Source organism: Puma concolor, chromosome A1, assembly GCF_028749965.1.
Source record: "Puma concolor isolate L17-30 chromosome A1, mPumCon1.1.hap2, whole genome shotgun sequence".
Taxonomy (NCBI): Eukaryota; Metazoa; Chordata; class Mammalia; order Carnivora; family Felidae; genus Puma; species Puma concolor.
In genome coordinates, this window is record NC_141667.1 from 96844749 (window position 1) to 96863789 (window position 19041).

The 19041-nt window shown below is 38.6% G+C and overlaps 1 long non-coding RNA gene across 3 annotated transcripts in view; it reads left to right on the plus strand.

Annotated features, from left to right (window-relative positions):
- The window catches only part of LOC147584316 (uncharacterized), a 49624-nt gene that overhangs the window by 23343 nt on the left and 7240 nt on the right, over nt 1-19041 (plus strand). For 2 of the 3 annotated variants that reach the window (XR_015255344.1, XR_015255340.1), the window contains exon 1: nt 15733-15948. The exons of the other annotated variant lie outside the window; for it this stretch is intronic. This is a non-coding gene — a long non-coding RNA (uncharacterized LOC147584316). Of the gene's footprint in view, nt 1-15732; nt 15949-19041 lie in introns of those variants that run through there. 3 annotated transcript variants of the gene reach the window in all.

Consider the following 19041-nt stretch of genomic DNA (forward strand, 5'->3'; position numbering starts at 1 on the left):
ATTGACCCAGACCCCTAACTCCGCATATCTTCAAAACCCCGTTTACCCCATGCCCATGAGTTAGTGTTCACAGTTTCATTGTCTCTTTGTGCATGTTCATCATGCTTGTAAGCCTTCTGATCTTAATAAAAATGGAGCAAGGACTCTTATTCGGGGCTTTTATCTCCTCCAGAACATTAGCCTCTCTCACATTTTCAATACTGTGTCCCGCTCTCTTGCTGGACAAGAGAGAACTCCAAGTTGGTGTCTATAAAGAAATGTAGTAAAAATAATGACCTACCAAACTGGAAAGTAGTAGATCCAGAAAGTTCACTAGGGAATTCAACCAAATAGTTAAGGAAGAATTATGCCAATTTCCTACAATCTCAGTCAGAGGACAGAAGTAGAGGGAATACTTCCTAACTCAAGTCAGTGAGGCCAGTACTACCCTAATACCAAAACCAGACAAACACATTACAATAAAAGAGAACCACAGACTAATCTCTCATAAACATAGATGCAAACGTCCTCAACAAAACAATAGCAAATCAAATTCAACAATGTATAGAAAGAATTATACACCATAACCAATTGGGATTTATTCCAGGTATACAAGACTGGTTCAATGTTCAAAATTAATTAAATAATCCATCACATCAATAGGCTACAGAAGAAAAATTATTTGATCACAATCAGTAGATGCATAAGAAGCATTTGACAAAATCTGGAATTACAATGTGTCAATGTAGGATTATTAATTTTAACAAATGTTCTAGTACTGTCAGAGATGGTGATAATCCAAAGGTGAGGCTATGTGGGGGCAGGGGATATATAGGAAATCTCTACACTTTCCTTTTAATTCTGCTATGAACTTAAAACTGCAGTGAACGAAATAGTCTTAAAAAACTCAAACAAAACAAAAGTGACACTCAGTTGTAATTTCACCTCATAAGCAGAACAACTGCTAATGTTTGCCAGGTAATTATTCAGACTTTCTTTTCTGTATGTGTACATGTACACACACACACACACACACACACACACACATATACAGACAGACACCCAATTAAAATGGGAATATGTTATGCATGGTTTTTCGCTACTTGCTTTTTTATTCAAAACTATTGTAGTCACAAATAATACAAATCTGTACCTTATTTTTTAATGATTGCATATTTTCCATATGTGGGGAATGTACCACAATCTGTTTTAACCATCTACTAAAAGATACACTGCATCCATGTATGTATATATGCATATCAGTATGCATATGTATATATTTGTCTGATTATATTATAAATTCCTAGAAATGAGATTAATGGGTGAAAGGCAATGTCCATGTACCATTTTGATGCATAGTGCCAAATTTCCTACTAAAAAGTTGTATCAATTTATACACCTAACACTATTAACAAGAGTATTCACTTTTCTTTTTTTTTTTTTTTTTAATTTTTTTTAAATCTTTATTCGTTTTTGAGACAGAGAGAGACAGAGCATGAATTGGGGAGGGGCAGAGAGAGAGGGAGATACAGAATCAGAAGCAGGCTCCAGGCTCTGAGCCATCAGCCCAGAGCCCGACGCGGGGCTCGAACTCACGGACCGCGAGATCGTGACCTGGCTGAAGTCGGACGCCCAACCGACTGAGTCACCCAGGCGACCCAAGAGTATTCACTTTTCCAACACTAGACACTGTCAATCTTTTTAATCTTTGCCAGTCTTTTAGGCAAAGAAGAGATATCTCTTCTCCAGAGAATGCTTATTATTATTTTTAAATGCCAGTATAATTAACATACAGTGTTATATTAGTTTCAGGTGTACAATATAGTGATTCAACAATCCTATATATTATTCAGTGCTCATCACAATAAGCATATGCTTTAGTGTTTATTTATTTGTGAGAGACAGAGAGACAGAGAGCAAGCAGGTGAGGAGCTAAAAGAGAGGGAGACACAGAATCTGAAGCAGGGTCCAGGTCTGAGCTATCAGCACAGAGCCCAATGCAGGGCTTGAACTCCCAAACCATGAGATCATGACTTGAGCTGAAATCTGATGCCTAATCAACTGAGCCACCCAGGAGCCCATGATAAGTGTACTCTTAATCCCCATCACCTATTTCACCCATCTCCCACACCACCTCCCCTCTGGTAACCACCATTTTTTCTCTGTATTCAAGAGTCTGGTTTTTTGTCTCTTTTTTCTTTGCTCACTTGTTTTATTAAAATGCCATATGAGTGAAATCATATGGTAATTTGTCTTTCTTTGACTTCTTTAACTTAGCATTATACTCTCTAGGTATATCCATGTTGTTGCAAATGGAAAGACTTAATTCTTTCTTATGGCTGAGTAACATTCTATTGTATATATGTACCATACCTTCTTTATCCATTCATCAATCAGTGGACACTTGGGCTGCTTCCAGATCTTGGCTATTGTAAATAGAGCTGCAATAAACATAGTAGTACATTTTGAATTGGTGTTTTTGTTTTCTTTGGGTGAACACCCAGTACTGGAATTACTGGTGGTAATTATGGTACTTCTATTCTTAATTTTTTTTAGAAAAAAGTTTTAAATTTACTTTTTAGTAATCATTACACCCAACATGAGGCTAGAACTCACAACCCCGAGATCGAGTTACACATTACTTCAACTGAGTCATCCAGGCATCCGTCTATTTTTAATTTTTTGAGGAACCTCCATACTGTTTTCCAGAGTGGCTGCACCAGTTTGCATTGCCACCAACAGTGCAAGAGGGTTTCTTTTTCTCTACATCCTCTACAACACTTGTTCTTGTGTTGCTGATTTTAGCCATTCCAACAGGTGTGAGGTGATACCACATTGTGTTTTTGATTGGCATTTCTCTGATGGTGAATGATGTTGAGCACCTTTTCATGTGAATGTTGGCTATCTGTAGGTCTTCTTTGGAGAAATATTTGTCATGTTCTCTCCCCATTTTTAATTGGATTATTTTTTTGTGTGTTGAGTTGCATACGTTCTTTATATATTTTGGATACTAACTCTGTATCAGATACATCATTTGCAAATAGCTTCTCCCATTCTGTAGGTTGCCTTTTAGTTTTGTTCATTATTTCCTTTGCTGTGCTGAAACTTTTTATTTTATTTTATTTTTAATATTTATTTTTGAGAGAGACACAGAGTATGAGTGGTGGAGGGGCAGAGAGAGAGGGAGACACAGAATCCAAAGCACGCTCCAGGCTCTGGTCAGCACAGAGCCCGATGCGGGGCTTCAATCCATGAACTGTGAGATCATGACCCGAGCCAAAGTCAGATGCTTAACTGACTGAGCCACCCAGGCACCCCCCAAAGCTTTTTATTTTGATGAAGTCACAATAGTTTATTTTTGCTTTTGTTTCCCTTACCTCAGGAGACATAACTAGTAAAAAGTTGCTACAGCCCATGTCAAAGAAGTTACTGCCTATATTCTCTTCTAGGATTTTTGTGGTTTCAGGTCTCACATTTAGGTAATTAATCTAATTTGAATTTATTTTTGTGTATAGTATAAGAAAGTGGTTCAGTTTCATTCTTTTGCATTTGCATCTTGCTATCCAGTTCTCCCAACATGATTTGTTGAAAAGACATTCTTTTTCCCATTGGATATTCTTTCCTGCTTTGTCAAAGATTAACTGACCATATCACTGTGGGTTTATTTCTAGGTTTTCTATCCTATTCTATTGATCTATGTGTGTTTTTATGCCAGTACCATACTCTTTTGATTACTACAGCTTTAGGGCTCGCTTCAGCATCACATATACTAAAAATGATTACTACAGCTTTGTAATGTAACTTGAAGCCCAGAATCATGATGCCTCCAGCTTTGTTTTTCATTTTTAAGATTACTTTGGCTATTCAGGGTCATTTGTGGTTCTACAGAGATTTTAGGAGTGTTTGTTCTAGCTCTGTGAAAAATGCTTTTGGTATTTTAATAAGGATTGCATTAGAAGTGTAGATTGCTCTGGATAGTATGGACATCTTAACCATATTTTTTCTTTCAATCCATGAGCATGGAATGTTGTTTCATTTCTTTGTGTCATCTTCAATTTCTTTCATAAGTGTTTTATAGTTTTCAGGTCTTTCACATCTTTGGTTAGGTTTATTCCTAGGTGTCTTATTGTTTTTGGTGCAATTATAAATGGGACTATTTTCTTAATTTCTCTTTCTACTGCTTCATTATTGGTGCATAGAAATACAACAGATTTCTGTATGGTGGTTTTGTATCCTGCAACTTTACTAAATTTGTTTATCAGTTCTAGCAGTTTTTTAGTGGAATCTTTAAAGGTTTTCTCTACATAGTATCGGGTCATCTGCAAATACAGAATATTTTACTTATTCCATGCTGATTTGGATGCCTTTTATTTCTTTTTGTTGTCTAATTGTTGTGTCTACGACTTCTAGTACTATGTTGCATGGAAGTGGTGAGAGCTGACATCCCTATCTTGTTCCTGCCTGTGGAGGAAAAGCTCTTAGTTTTTCCCCATTTAGGATGATATTAGCTGTGGGTTTTTCATAGATGGCTTTTATTATGGTGAGGTATTTCCCTCTAAACCTACTTTGTTGAGGGTTTTTTATCGTGAATGGATGTTGTACTTTGTCAAATGCTTTTCCTATATCTATTGAAAGGATCATATGGTTTTTATCCTTTCTTTTATTAATGTGATGTATCACATTGATTTGTGAATATTGAACCATGCTTGCAACCCAGGAATAAATCCCACTTAATCATGGTAAATGATTCTTTTAATATACTGTTGGATTCTGCTTGCTAGTATTTTATTAAGTATTTTTACATCTATGCTCATCAAGGATATTGGCCTATAGTTCTCTTTTTTAGTGTATCTCTATCTGGTTTTGGTATCAGGGTAATGCTGGCCTCACAGAATGAATCTGGAAGTTTTCCTTCCATTTTTAAATTTTTTTGAAATAGTTTGAGAAAAATAGGTATTAACTCTTCTTTAAATGTTTGGTAGAATTCACCTATGAAGTGATCTGTTCCTGGACTTCTGTTTGTTGCAAATTTTTTTTAAAGTAATTTATTTCTAAAAGCACTTTCTTAGCAGGAAAAAGGGGGAGGGATCATTTATGTAACTAAGCTTATAAAAAATTATTAGGATCATTCTATTAGAAGAAACAAGCTACCTTCTTATAGACACAAATATATCCCTTTTTATGACTAAAATATTTGATATAATTTTGATTCGTGGCATGTCAATGTACTAGGAATGTAAAACGTACTCCTCAGTCTTTGTCATAAATATTCAGTCATAAATATTACTCATAACTTTGTCATAAATATTCATAAAAATATCATCTTGTATTGCTATATTTCAGAAAAATATTGAAAGAACATGAATTTGTGACCTACAAAAGTTTAGTATTTTCTTATGGAGAATTAAAAAGAGAATGTATTTTCTAACCCAGAAGAACAGGTTTAGCACAGTGACCAGCATATATCTGATGATCAATCATTATGTGTTAAATGAGTAATGTCTTAAGAGAGTCTAAATAAGAAAAAAAATGTGGTTTAGAAAATCATCATGGATGAGGCTAGCCTGAAAGACTTAAACACAATAGTTATTAAGCAGTCGTTATGGTGAAGAGGGCCAAGGATGTGCTTTGAAACCAGTTAAACTGGCTTTCTTGGAGATGTCCCTATCCAATGTATTACATTTGCAAATCATGAAAAATCTTCAAGCTTGAGTTTTTTCATCTGTAAAATAGGGATAACATTTCCCTTGCACAGTATTGGTAAGGATTACATGGCAAGTGCTCCAAAAAACTAGTTGTAAGTATTTCATGGGCATTAGATTAACTATTGCCTTTGCTTTTATTACTTTTTTTAAAAATTTAAATCCAAGTTAGTTAGCATATAGTGTAATAATTTCAGGAACAGAATTTAGTAATTCATCATGTTGGGAGTTTTCTGATTACTGATTCAATTTCATTGCTGGTTATTGGTCTGTTCAAGTTTTATATTTCTTCCTATTTCCATTTTGGTAATTTATATGTTTCTACGAATTTATCCATTTCTTTTAGGTTGTCCAGTTTTTTGGCATATAATTTTTCATAATATTCCCTTATAATTGCTTGTATTTCTGTGGTGTTGGTTGTTATTTCTCTCATTTATGATTTTATTAATTTGGGTCCTTTCTCTTTTCTTTTTGTTAAGTCTGGCTAGAGGTTTATCAATTCTGTTAATTTTTTCAAAGAACCAGCTGCTGGTTTCATTGATTGCTTCTGGTTGTCTGACTTTCTTTCTTTCTTTCTTTCTTTCTTTCTTTCTTTCTTTCATTTCTGTATCATTTATTTCTTCTCTGTTTATAATCTTTATTATTTCCTTCCTTCTTCTGGCTTTAGACTTCATTTGTTGTTCTTTTTCTAGCTCCTTTAAGTGTAACGTTAGGTTGTTTGAAATGTTTCTTGCTTCTTAAGGTTGGCCTGTATTGGGATATACTTCCCTTTTAGGATCACTTTTGCTGCATCACCAAATTTTGATTGTTGTATTTTCATTCTTATTTGTTTACATGTATTTTTAAAATTTCTTTTTTTATTTCCTGATTGACCCATTCCTTGTTTAGTAGCACAATGTTTAACCTCTATGTATTTGTGGCCTTTCCAGATTTTTTCTTGTGGTTGACTTCTAGTTTCATAATGTTGTGGTCACAAAAGGTGCATAGCATGACTTCAATCATTTTGTATTTATTGAGGTCTGTTTTGTGGCCTAATATGTGACCTATTTTGGAGAATCTTTCAGTCACACTTGGAACAATGTATGTTCTGTTTTAGAATGGAATGTTCTATCTGGTCCAGTGTATCATTCAAAGACATTGTTTCCTTGCTTATTTTCTGTTTACATGATATGTCCATTGATGTAAGTGAGGTGTAAAAGACACATACTATTATTGTATCATTAATGGTTAGTTCATCCATGTTACTGTTTTATATATTTGGGGTGCATAAATATTTACAATTGCTACATCTTCTTGTTGGATTGTCCCCTTTATTATTATATAGTACCTTCTTTGCCTCCTGTTACAGTCTTTGTTTAAAGTCTAGTTTGTCTGATATAAGTATTGCTACTCTGGCTTTCTTTTGACATCCATTTGCATGATAAATGTTTCTTCATCCCATCACTTTCCAACTGCAGGTGTCTTTAGGTCTAAAATGAGTCTCTGGTAGGCATATAGAGAATCATATAGATGATTCTTGTTTTTTTAATCCACTCTGTCACCCTATGTCTTTTGATTGGAGCAATGAGTCCATTTATATCCAAAGTAATTATTGATAGATATTTACTTATTGACATTTTATTACTTGTGGTTATTTCTGGAGATTCTCTCTTACTCTTTGTCTTTCATGTTTTGCTGATATTTTTAGCAGTATATTTGGATTTCTCTTTATTCTTTGTATGTTTATTAGTGATTGTTGATAAATGGTTACCAGTTGGTTTATATATAACCTCTTCTGCAAATAACAGTCTATATTAAGTTGATGGTCATTCAGTTTGAACCCATTATTTTCTCCTCTCCTCCCCACGTTTTAGGTATATGTTATTATATTCTATATCTTTGTGTGTGTGTGTGTGTGTGTGTGTGTGTGTGTGTGAGAGAGAGAGAGAGAGAGAGAGAGAGACAGAGACAGAGAGAGACAGTTCCTTTACTCATTTTTACAGAAATATTAATTGTTGCTGCTTTTATGTTTCTTGCCTTTATACTGTCACTTTTGGTGTCTTTTTTCCACTCAAAGAGTCCCCTTAAATATTTCTTGCAGTGCTGGTTCAGTGGTCACAAGCTCCCTTAGTTTTCATTTGTCTGGGAAACTCTTTCTCTCTCCTTATGTTCTGAATGATAGCTTTGCTGGAGACAGTATTGGTGGCTGCAAATTTTTCCCATTCAGCACTTTGAATATATCATGCCACTTCCCCCTGGCTTGCCAAGTTGCTGTTGAAAAATATCCAGCTAGCCTTATGGGTTTTCCCTTGTAAGTTAATGACTTCTTCTGTCTTGCTGCTTTTAAGATTTTTTTCTTTACCAGTATATTTTGCAAATTTAATTACAATATGTCTTGGTGTGTGCCTGCTTTTGTTGATGGTAATGGGAGTTCTCTGTGCCTCTTGGATCTGGATGTCTGTTTCCTTCCTCAGATTATGGAAGTCTTCAGTAATTCTTTCTTCAAATAAATTTTCTGCCTCCTCTTCTTTCTCTTCTTCTGGGACTCTTATCATACAAATGTTATTATATTTGACGGAGTCACTGAGTTCTCTAAGTCTATTCTCCTACTGCATAATTCTTTTTTCTCTCTTTTGTCAAACTTCATTGCTTTCAATTACTTCATCTTCTAAGTTATTAATTCATTCCTCTGCTTCTTCCAGCCTGCTGTTCATTGCAACAAGGGTGTTTCTAATCTCATTTATTACATTCTTTAGCTTGGATTCTTTTTTAAGTCTTTTATCTCTGTGGTAAGGGTCTCACTGATGTCTTCTTTTCTAAAGCACAGTGAGTATCCTTATGATCATTGCTTTAAATTGTCCATCAGGCATGTTACTTATATCTGTTTTGCTTAGATATGTGGCCATAGTCTTATCCTATTCTTTCATTTGGGATAAATTCCTCTTTGTATTTTGTCCAAGTCTCTGCCTTCTTCTCAGTATTAGAAAAGCCAGTTATGTTTCCTGATCTTGAAAGTAATAACCTTATGAAGAAGAGGTCATATAATGCCCATGGCATGGCACTTTCAGGGAGTGTCTCCAGTGTGTGCTGTGTGTGCTCTGCTATTGTGTTCTGGCTGTTCCATCCTTTAGGCCAGTCATTTGCCTGCTGTGGGTAGTGTTTGTTCCCTGGCCTGAATGTGGTGAGTTTTAGCTAGGGGCGCTCTGGTCTGCTTGTGAAATGAGACCTGTCACCACGTCCAACAGAACTGAGGCCCTGCAAGACCACCACACTGGGACTGAGGTAAGTGTGACTGAGAAGGGCAGTTCCACTGGAGTGTGGGGGTGGGGAGAGGCAGGGCCTTGGTGTAATCAAGTTAGGCATCCAGTGTCAGTGCTGCACTGCTTTCTGCAGTTGGCTCTGTGTTTATGCTGAGGGGCAGGGGAGGGAGATGGTGAAGGCCAGCTCCTTTGTTCCTGGAGAAGTGTCTTCATGAATGCTGCCTCTTAGGAACACACTCTGGGGAGAGCAAATAATCTCCCCAGTGTGTGCTCCAAGTGCTCTTCAGATCACTGTTTCCATGCTGTCTGTCCTCAGGTTGTCTGCCTGCATTCTCTTCAGAAGCAGGGCAGTGCTCTCAGTGTTCTGTCCCAGCCAAGTCCACTGAACTTTACAACTCTAGGCTTTAAGCTCTGCTGGTTGCAAGAACTCATTAAAATTCAGCCCCTCTCATCTTCCAAGCCAATAGCTTTGGGAAAACATTCTCCTTGAGCATTACCCTATGTGATCTTCTCTGTCTCACCCTGTCCACAACCATGGCCCCTGCCCCTCCACAGCAGCTGTGATCTGTTTCCCTCCTAAACCATTCCCTGCACTTCTTACCTTCTTCAATGTGGCCTCTTCTCTCCCTTTAATTGTAAATTTTTTTCTGTCAGTCTTCAGGTTGATTTCTAGTGTATTTTGGATGATCTGATATCTAGTTATCTAGTTGTGTTTATAGGACAAGGTGAGCCTAGGTCCTCCTACTGTGCTATTTGCCTACTCCGTGTTACCTACTTTAAACTTTTCTTGCCTATATTCTCTGCTTTGCCATTTTTTTCCTAAGGGATGTTAGTCTTTTCTTATTGACATATTAGAACTTTTGTATATTCGGAATATTGATTCTTTGTCTTATGTAATACAAAATGATCTCATTTAAATACAGTTTTCATAAAGTTGGTCTATAACTTTAATTTTTCTCTTCCTACTAGATTTGTGCAATTCTGGCACATTAAATACAGACTCTGTAAAATACCTGTTGCTTTTTGCCCTGCACATATTTTCTTTATGTGTATAGTGTTGTATTCTACATCTTTAAGTTGCTTACATCCTGAGGTGCTCCTCAATGATGAGAAGGAATTTATGAACTTAGACTTCTTGGTGAAAAGAGAACAACTTCCAGTTTTATAACTATCTGAAAAAAAATTGTCTATTCTCCACCTGTGCTCAAGGCTCTACCCTCTAATCCCAAGATTAGTCTTTCTGGCATAGGCAGCCTCAAGTCAGAGTCATCTTGTTAGTGTAAATTCAGTTATAGTCTTGAGGGGCTCATCATGAACAGTAAAGATATTTCTAACCTTAGGGAAATTCCAAAGATTTAGAGGTTACCTCTCACTAACTAGAGAGAAAGACCAGCCACTTTTTTTTATACAACAATGACACAGTTTCTAGCGTACTACACCCCTCTCACTTCAGAAACAAAATGACCTGATTCAGTTGAACACCTACCTTTTAAAAGAATGATTAAGAAGTAAGTCTTATGGGAAAATATGAGTGTGGGTCTGTACTTCAAATCGAGCTTTGGTATAGAATAGATTCATAGTCTTAGCTTTATGTAAGAGGTTTCCTGCTGGTTGATCCTCCCAAGCACATATTCTGAAATCTCATCAAACTGTTAATTTCCTTCCTGTGAACCCTCCCCCCCGCCTTCTTGTTAACCAGCCCCTGGGTATTTTCCAATGGAAAATGGAGTTGTTGGCTTTCCCTGGCTCCTGTTTATAGTCCAGTGAATTGGAAGACAAATCAAGTAATTACCATTTTCCATACTGATAGAATACAGGTGGAGGATTAAAAGCAGGAGAATGTCAAGTGGTCCATTCGGGTCCACTGGGATCAGTGGATAGGGGGAAAAAAACTGAAAATGAGAAAGTTGCAGAGACCAAAACAGCTGAAGACACAACATTAAATAGAGGCTGTCTTAATGAGAATGTGTCAACTCAGCCAACAAGATGTCAGCAGATGGGATGCACCTGTCCCTAGAGAGCCTCACAAAGCAAAATCAAGCACCAGAGCCCAAAATTAAAACAGGAAAACCAAATCAGACTTCTCAGATATACTTCAACAAATAGTCTTGGCTCACAAACAACAACAGGTGTTGCTCAGGTGGGGTGTACTTAACATTTCCTCACACCTCTACATTCTGGGGAGGAGCCTCAGAAGAATTTGGAGCTTCAGGGAATTTTAGAGTCTGCTTCTTTGGTCATTCTTGGAGTGATTGATTTTCACCACCAACACTCACTCATTTGTTTAAATTAAGTCAGATTGCTTTGACGGTAAAGAACAGCTGGACTTAGAATGGCCCAAGTCTCTTGAGTCTGCTTTGCAAGAGGATAATTTTAACTCAGGTGATGAATTCACTAGAATTTTTGGAAGATGAAGAGAGGAAACCTGGTAGAGTCTTTTTCCTAGGTGTTGTTAAAGGCAGATCTCTTCCTGGAGCTCTTAGAACAAATTAGTTAGGAGATGGGTTCACTGGTATTTCATATCAACCATGTTAATTTTACTGAAGCCCCAGTACATTGTGCAAATGTTGACTAAGCTTTTGCTATATAGGGAAGGAAGCTAGAGGAGGGAAGCTGGTGAAGAAAAAGTTTCAACTTGAGGTTAATAACCTGATCATTCAGAACTCTCCAAAGTATGTCTGTATAAATTATCTACTTGCATCAAGGAATTGCCTTTTGGAGGATTCCATGATGTGAGTAATGGCCTCCCTCTCCACAACCCTCTTGCAGAAGTGCTGCTCCTGGGACTGTGTGCAGATACAAGGGAAAAGGTTATACCAGAAATATTCCATTTATGTTTCTAATTTTTTTTAACGTTTATTTATTTTTGAGATAGAGACAGAGCATGAATGGGGGAGGGGCAGAGAGAGAGGGAGACACAGAATCAGAAGCAGGCTCCAGGCTCTTAGCCATCAGCCCAGAGCCCGACGTGGGGCTCGAACTCACGGACCGTGAGATCGTGACCTGAGCTGTAGTCGGACGCCCAACCGACTGAGCCACCCAGGCACCCCTCCATTTATGTTTCTAAAGAAAGACATTCCAGGGACAGGTTTATGGTTTCTGAGTTTCTGCTCATCAAGACAGAAGCCAACAGTGACTTAAGGAGAGAAGCTGAAACAATAAGCAGTAGCCAAAATCAGAGCAGAGGGTGGGGCAGTCTTCCCACCCAAATTTGTAACTCCTTTCACTCCAACTATTATCTCTGTAGCTTCAACAAAAGCTTTCCTTTGCCCACCACTACCCCATGTCCATATTCCCCACCCTTCAAGTATGTGGAACCTCTTGTAAACCCTGGGATCTTGACAGTCCCGAGAGGTTTCAAAATTACTGTTGGAAGAGGCATTCTGTTCCTTGGCTTTTCGAGTTGCTAAGTTACAAAGATCAATGCTGTGAAGAAATGAAAAAAAAAAAAAAATAGGTGGAGGTGGTAGACTGGCCTTCAGTCTATGTTGATATCCCCAGGGGGTCCCAGAAGCAGATTTGACAGCAAGTAATGGAAAGGATAAGAGGAACTTTTTGATATACTTAAGAGTGCCCTGGGTGGAGGGCCTCAGGTTTCCAAGCCAGACCAACCCCAGGAAAAGATGTGGAGGAACCAGCCAGACCTTAGTGGCTCCCACTTTTCTCCATGCTTGTTCCTTCTTTTTTTTTCCAAAAATTACTCCACTGGGGAATTGTGTGAGTGATGGTGGCTGCTGCACTACCTCTCCAGAAGAACTTGGGGGGCAATCCTTTAATTAAAAAAAAAAAAGGTACGTCTAGCCTTTGCATTTTTAGTTTTAGTAGGTGATGAGGACATATTTGAAACAGGCTATGGAGAACAGAGATATGTAACCATTTGTTCATTCAATGAATAATTTCTGAGTACCGATTACAGGAGCAATGAAAAAAGATGTGGTATATATATGTATACCACATAAAGAAGATGTGATGTATATATATATATATATATATATATATATATATATATATACATATATATATATATACACCACATATATATATACCACATGGTGTATAGATATATAGATATATAGATATATATATAGATATAGATATATATACCACACACATATATATATATATATACCACATGGTGTGTGTGTGTGTGTGTGTGTATATATATATGTATATATATATATATATATATATATATATATATATATATATATACACACCACATCTTCTTTATCCATTCATCCATTGATGGACATTTGGGCTCTTTCCATACTTTGGCTATTGTTGATAGTGCTGCTATAAACATGGGGGTGCATGTGTCCCTTCGAAACAGCACACCTGTATCCCGTGGATAAATGCCTAGTAGTGCAATTGCTGGGTCGTAGGGTAGTTCTATTTTTAGTCTTTTGAGGAACCTCCATACTGTTTTCCAGAGTGGCTGCACCAACTTGCATTCCCAAGAATATTCTTTTTTTTTTAATGTTTGTTTATTTTTGACAGGGCAGAGGCGGTGAGAGAAGAGAGAGAGGGAGACACAGAATCCAAAATAAGACCCAGGCACAGAGCCTAATATGAGGCTTGAACTCAGAAACCAAGAGATCATGACCTGAACCAAAGTTGGATGTTTAACCGACTGAGCCACCCAGGCACTCCAGTTCTGGGTAATCTGAGATTCACACACTGGCAGATCCAGTGTCTGGTGAGGCCCCACTTCCTGGTTCATAGACAAACATCTTCTTGCTATGTCCTCACATGGTGGAAGGGTTAAGGGAGCTCTCTGGGGTCTCTTTTATAAGGGCACTAATCTCATTCATGAGAGCTCCACCCTCATGACATAAATCACTTCCCAAACTCAAGCTCACCATCTCCCAATGCAACACCTTGGAGATTAGGTTTCAACATACGAAATTTGGGGGTACACAAATATTATGTCTATAGCACTTCTCTTTATAGGGCTTCTCATAAAATACCATGGTGACCTGAATTTTTTAATTTTACCTGAGGTTAATCAAAGTTTAAGACAGTATTTCCTAAAATTCTCTTTCATCTATCTTCTTGCTCACCATCTCCACTGTCATTGCCTGAGTTTAGACCTCATCAAAATTTGCCCAGAGGACTGACCAACAAATCCTAAGGGGTAACCCCTGTCCAGTCTGCTACCTTCCCAACCATTCCCTGTATTCAATGACATTTCTGATGTGTGCCAATATGCTTTTGTAATTCTTCTGCTTAAAACTAGTTGTGGGTTTCCTTTTGCTCACAGATTAAACCAAAACTCTTTAGAGTGGCACAAGAGACCCTGTGAAGAAATGAAGTGCACCGAAGTCCTTTGATATTGTGCTTTACAGTAAGAAATACATATTTGGTCTTTGTCCCCATTTGTGGCATAGAGCTCCTAAAACCCTTGGAATTTCCTAATAAGAGGGTTAGAGTTGTCTTGATACCTCTAACAAATCCTTTTCAATCACACTTGAATTTATATTAATGAAATGACTTTTGGAAAGCACAGAGGATGGGGGCTGATTTCCAGAGGAACCAATCAAACGATTAGACAGTTGGAACCTTCAGTGCCATCCCAACCTCCTGGGAGCGGAGAGGGGCTAAAGGTAAAATCAATCACCAATTGCCAGTGATTTAACCAACTGTGTCTGTGTAATGAAGACTCCATAAAAGTCCAAAAAGGATGAGATTGAGAGCTTCCAGGTTCATGAACACATGGAAGTGTTAAGACAATAAATGGTGCACTCAGAGAGGGCACGGAAGCTCCTGCTCTTTTCCCATTCCTTGCCCTACGCCTCTCTTCCTTTTGGCTCTTCCTAATATCCTTTTTATAATAAACTGTTAAACATAAGTAAACATTTCTCAGGGTTTGGTGATCCACTCTAGTAAATTACTCAAACCCGAGGAGAGAATTGCAGAAATCTCCAATCTATATAGCTCATCAGTTAGAAGCCCAGGTGACATTCTGGACTTGCAACTGGCATCTGAGGTTGGGGACAGTCTTGTAGGACTGAGCTCTTTACCTATAGGATTTGACACTATCTCTGGGTAGATAGTGTCAGAAATGATTCAATTGCTTGATGGTGTGGGCAAAGACACACATGATGAATCCTTCTCTGAAGTATTTTTCCATATCATTCAGAATTCAAAAAGAAAAACCACTGTAGATATTTTAAGCAGAAAAGGATTGAATATATAACTAGGTGTTTATTGGGGTGCCTGGGTGGCTCAACTGGTTATGTGTCCAACTCTTGATCTGGGCTCAGGTCAGGATCCCAGGGTCACGGAATTGAGCCCCACATTGGGCTTTGCATTGAGCGTGGAGCGTGCTTAAGATTCTCTCTCAGGGCGCCTTAGTGGTTCAGTTGGTTGAGTCTGACTTTTGCTCAGGTCATGATCTCATAGTTCATGAGTGTGAGCTCCGCATCAGACTCTGTGCTGACAGCTCAGAGCCTGGAGCCTGCTTGGGATTCTGTGTCTCCCTCTCTCTCTGCCCCTCCCCCACTCACACTCTGTATCTCTCTCTCTCTCTCTCAAGAATAAACATTAAAAAAATTTAAAAGATTCTCTCTTTGTGCTTTTCTCCCCTGCTCATGTACTCTCTCTCTAAAAATAAAGATAAAGAAATTAGGAGTTTATTAAAGTTGGAAGGGCTTGAGATATAGGTGAATCTCCAAGAATGACATCACAAACTGGCCTGCCAGGGAAGATGATACCTTTGCCAAAATTAGGAAGGTAGGGAATTAGAACACACTATTATGACTACAATCTTGGTGTTAGGAAGCTGCTGCTACTACCATGACAACTGAAGAACCACGAAGCTAGCAACTAAATGCTGGAATGCTGTTGCAGAAAAGCTCCACAACTTTGGTGGAAAATAGCCAAAAGCATCAGCCTCTGCCTCAGTTTCACGTCCTAAATCTTGAGTGGTATATGTAATTGGTGGAACTTAATTTGCATCCAGACCTCTGGATGCAAGGGAATCTCGGGAAGTAGTCTTTGGCTGTCCAGGAAGACAAATAAAACAGAAGGTAGGAATGGATGCTAATTGCTCATCTACCATACTCAACACACCTTTCTTTTGCCTTTTGTTATTCTTAGATTTTCCTTTATTATCCAGGGTTTCTGCTCTCTTCCCTCTGTCCACAGCTCACCAACTTCACAATCTTTAACTTTGTGGTACCTCATCTACTACCTGTTCCTGACATGTTTTTGTTACTCAAGACTCACACCTACTTCTTCTCACTCTATATTCTCTTTCAGGACAACTTCATGCATCAATATATAAAAATTCCAAAACCATAATTTCCAGCCAGGCTTATTTCACACACAGTACCCATATACCCAATTGCCTACTGAATCTCTGTGTAAATATGTAATAGGCACCTCAAGCTCAACACATTTGAAACCAAACTGGTCATATCATATCCTCAAAGCTGCTCTGTCTCCTGATTTCCCTTATTAAATGGTGACATAATCTGTCTTATTTCCTGAGCAAGGAACCTAGAAGTCATTGTGGACTCCTCCTTCTTCCTACTTCCCATGTCTAGTCAATCACCAAGTGTTGAAAATTGTACTCATTAAATATCTCTCATATCCACCCATTCCTACTATTATCTCCAACTTGAACTCCTGTAAGGGCACCTTAACTGTTTTCTTGTTTCCTATATTCTTGTCCTTCAATCCATCCTCCCTACTGTATTCAGCAAGCCTTGGTCCAAAAAATACATAAAATCTCTTAAGACCCTTATAGTTCTCCATATCCTTATGATGGAGTCCAGAGCCATTAATATGGTTTCCAAGGTCCCCAAATTAATATTCAACTTGTGTTTATGTATAGAGCTAGTTACATTGGCTGTTTAAATTCTGAAATTCTCCCATAGTTTGGAAATACCTTCCCTACGTCTTCACTAGCTATCAACTAAAGAGTTAATGCTGAATCTGGTCTGACCAGTTGGTTCTTATGCCAGTCTTCTCAAAAGTACAGACTACTGGACACTGTCATTGGCTTCCACCATAGTTGGCTCAATGCCTGTATCTTGGTGCTCCCTTTCCCCTCAAGCCCAGGTGGGTGTTGCTTGGAGATCATTCTGGTTTCTTCAGCACACCAGCCCAATATGCTTCCCAAGTGCTAGTCCTTATGCTGACCAAGTCCTCTAACCAGGGTGTTCCCAAGTTCTGTGGCAGGGGATAACATTGGCCCTGGAAGACATGCTGGCACCCCAGGGTCCTCTGAGGCTGTGGCTAACTACCACAGGGCAGTGTTCCCTCACAGTAACCCTCACCTGGCCACACGTGGGAACTCCAGCCTCCACTGGAATTGGGTTCCCAGATAACAGGGGTGAAAAGTGGGAGAACAAATGGGTGGATGGTAAAAGGTCCCCGCAGGTTGTGGTCAGGTTCCAAGCAGGGTTTCCTCAGGAATGCTTGTCACTCCTGAGATATATGGACTCCCTTAGGAATGGTTTGGAGACCAGTGTGAAATTCATCCCTGTTGAAGTCCTCGTACATTTATTTAAGGCCTTGGTTAAAACCCACCTGATGCCCACCTGTCTTGAGAATTTACAATATTAATTTTATTACTAAAAATGAGTACTAATGCTACTGGTATATTAATTCAGTTGAGGACTATAGATCTCATAATCTCCATTTTATGGGTGAGAAAACTGAAGAACGGAGAGGCTATCTAACACCCAAGTGGCTGAGCCAGGATTCTAAATTCACAGCTCAGTATGTAACTGCCAACTTGAGCCTCTCATCTAGACTGGAGGATTAGGTTAGACTGAAGTATGTTATTCCAGTATACAATTTTCATGAGTTAGTCAATACAGAGTCAATACGAAAATTCTAACACAGTATTATATAGGCTAAGAAATTTTGTTGATTGCTGCCAGTTCAGCAAATGCTGAGAAAAATTCTGCATCCTAAAAAATATCATTTAAGTTAAGTGAATTACCTATCCTCTTACACCGAGCTCTCCCTGTTACTTAATGTCCAGCAACTTAATGGGAAACATCTTTGGAAAAGTTTTATCATGACTGTGGCACATCATTTATGCACTGGTAGGTACAGCAAGCAAAAAAACCGCACATCTACGAACAATTCGTACTATTATTTAAACCTCTTAGCAAGGAAGAGGTTGAATAATATCTACAATTTAGCCTAGTGAGAGAATAAAATGGAATGCACCTTGGGTGAATGTGATGACTGAGCTGTATTCATGCTCGGTGGTTAAATACGTGCACATCACTCCTGCACAAGGCCTACACAGCCCTGCCCCACCGTCTCTCAGACCTCCAGCAATGCTGAAAGCTTCAGTTCCTCAGGATTCTCCTTTCTTCTTGAAACATTCTTCTCCCTACAACCTCAATTCTGAGCAACAGCTTAAGAATCACTTCCTTAGGGAGATCTTCCGAGACCTCTGGGATAGATAAAGTCCTCTAATTAGTTACACAATAGCAGAACTCCCTGGACTTTGCCCAGGAAACCTCACCAGTCATTATCATTGTCACTAATCCTGGCCTGTCCTTCTTGTGAGGCTATAAGCCCAAAGAGGGCAGGATGACTTTAGCCCTGCTTCCTGCTGCATCTCCAGGGTCCAAGCAGATGCCCCTAAATGAAAGAGTTGCTCCCACAGCTGTCTGTTGAATGGACATCTGTACGTGGTCCCTACATTTACCTTCAAGTTAGTAGAGTATGTAGATTCTTAAATTTTTATTTTATTTTGAGAGAGAGAGCACGTAAGCAATGGAGAGGGGCAGAGGGAGAGAGAGAGTGAGAGAGAGTGAGAGAGAGAGAGAGAGAGAGTGAGAGAGAGAGAGAGAGAGAGAGAGAGAGAGAGAGAGAGAGAGAGAATCTTAAGTAGGCTCTATGCTCAACACAGAGCCCGACTCAGGGCTTGATCCTATGACTCTGGGATCATGACCTGAGACAAAATCAAGAGTCAGACACTCAACCAACTAAGCCACTCAAGCGCCTCTGTAGATACTTATTTTTAAATTGACTACTAAAACTTTACAAAAGTTAACCTCAAATGGTTTTTTGAGGGGATTAAAATCGGGACTGGACCTCCAGGTTCTTGCTAGGAGTCTTGCCAAGAGCCTTTCTCTAGGCCTGATTGTTTA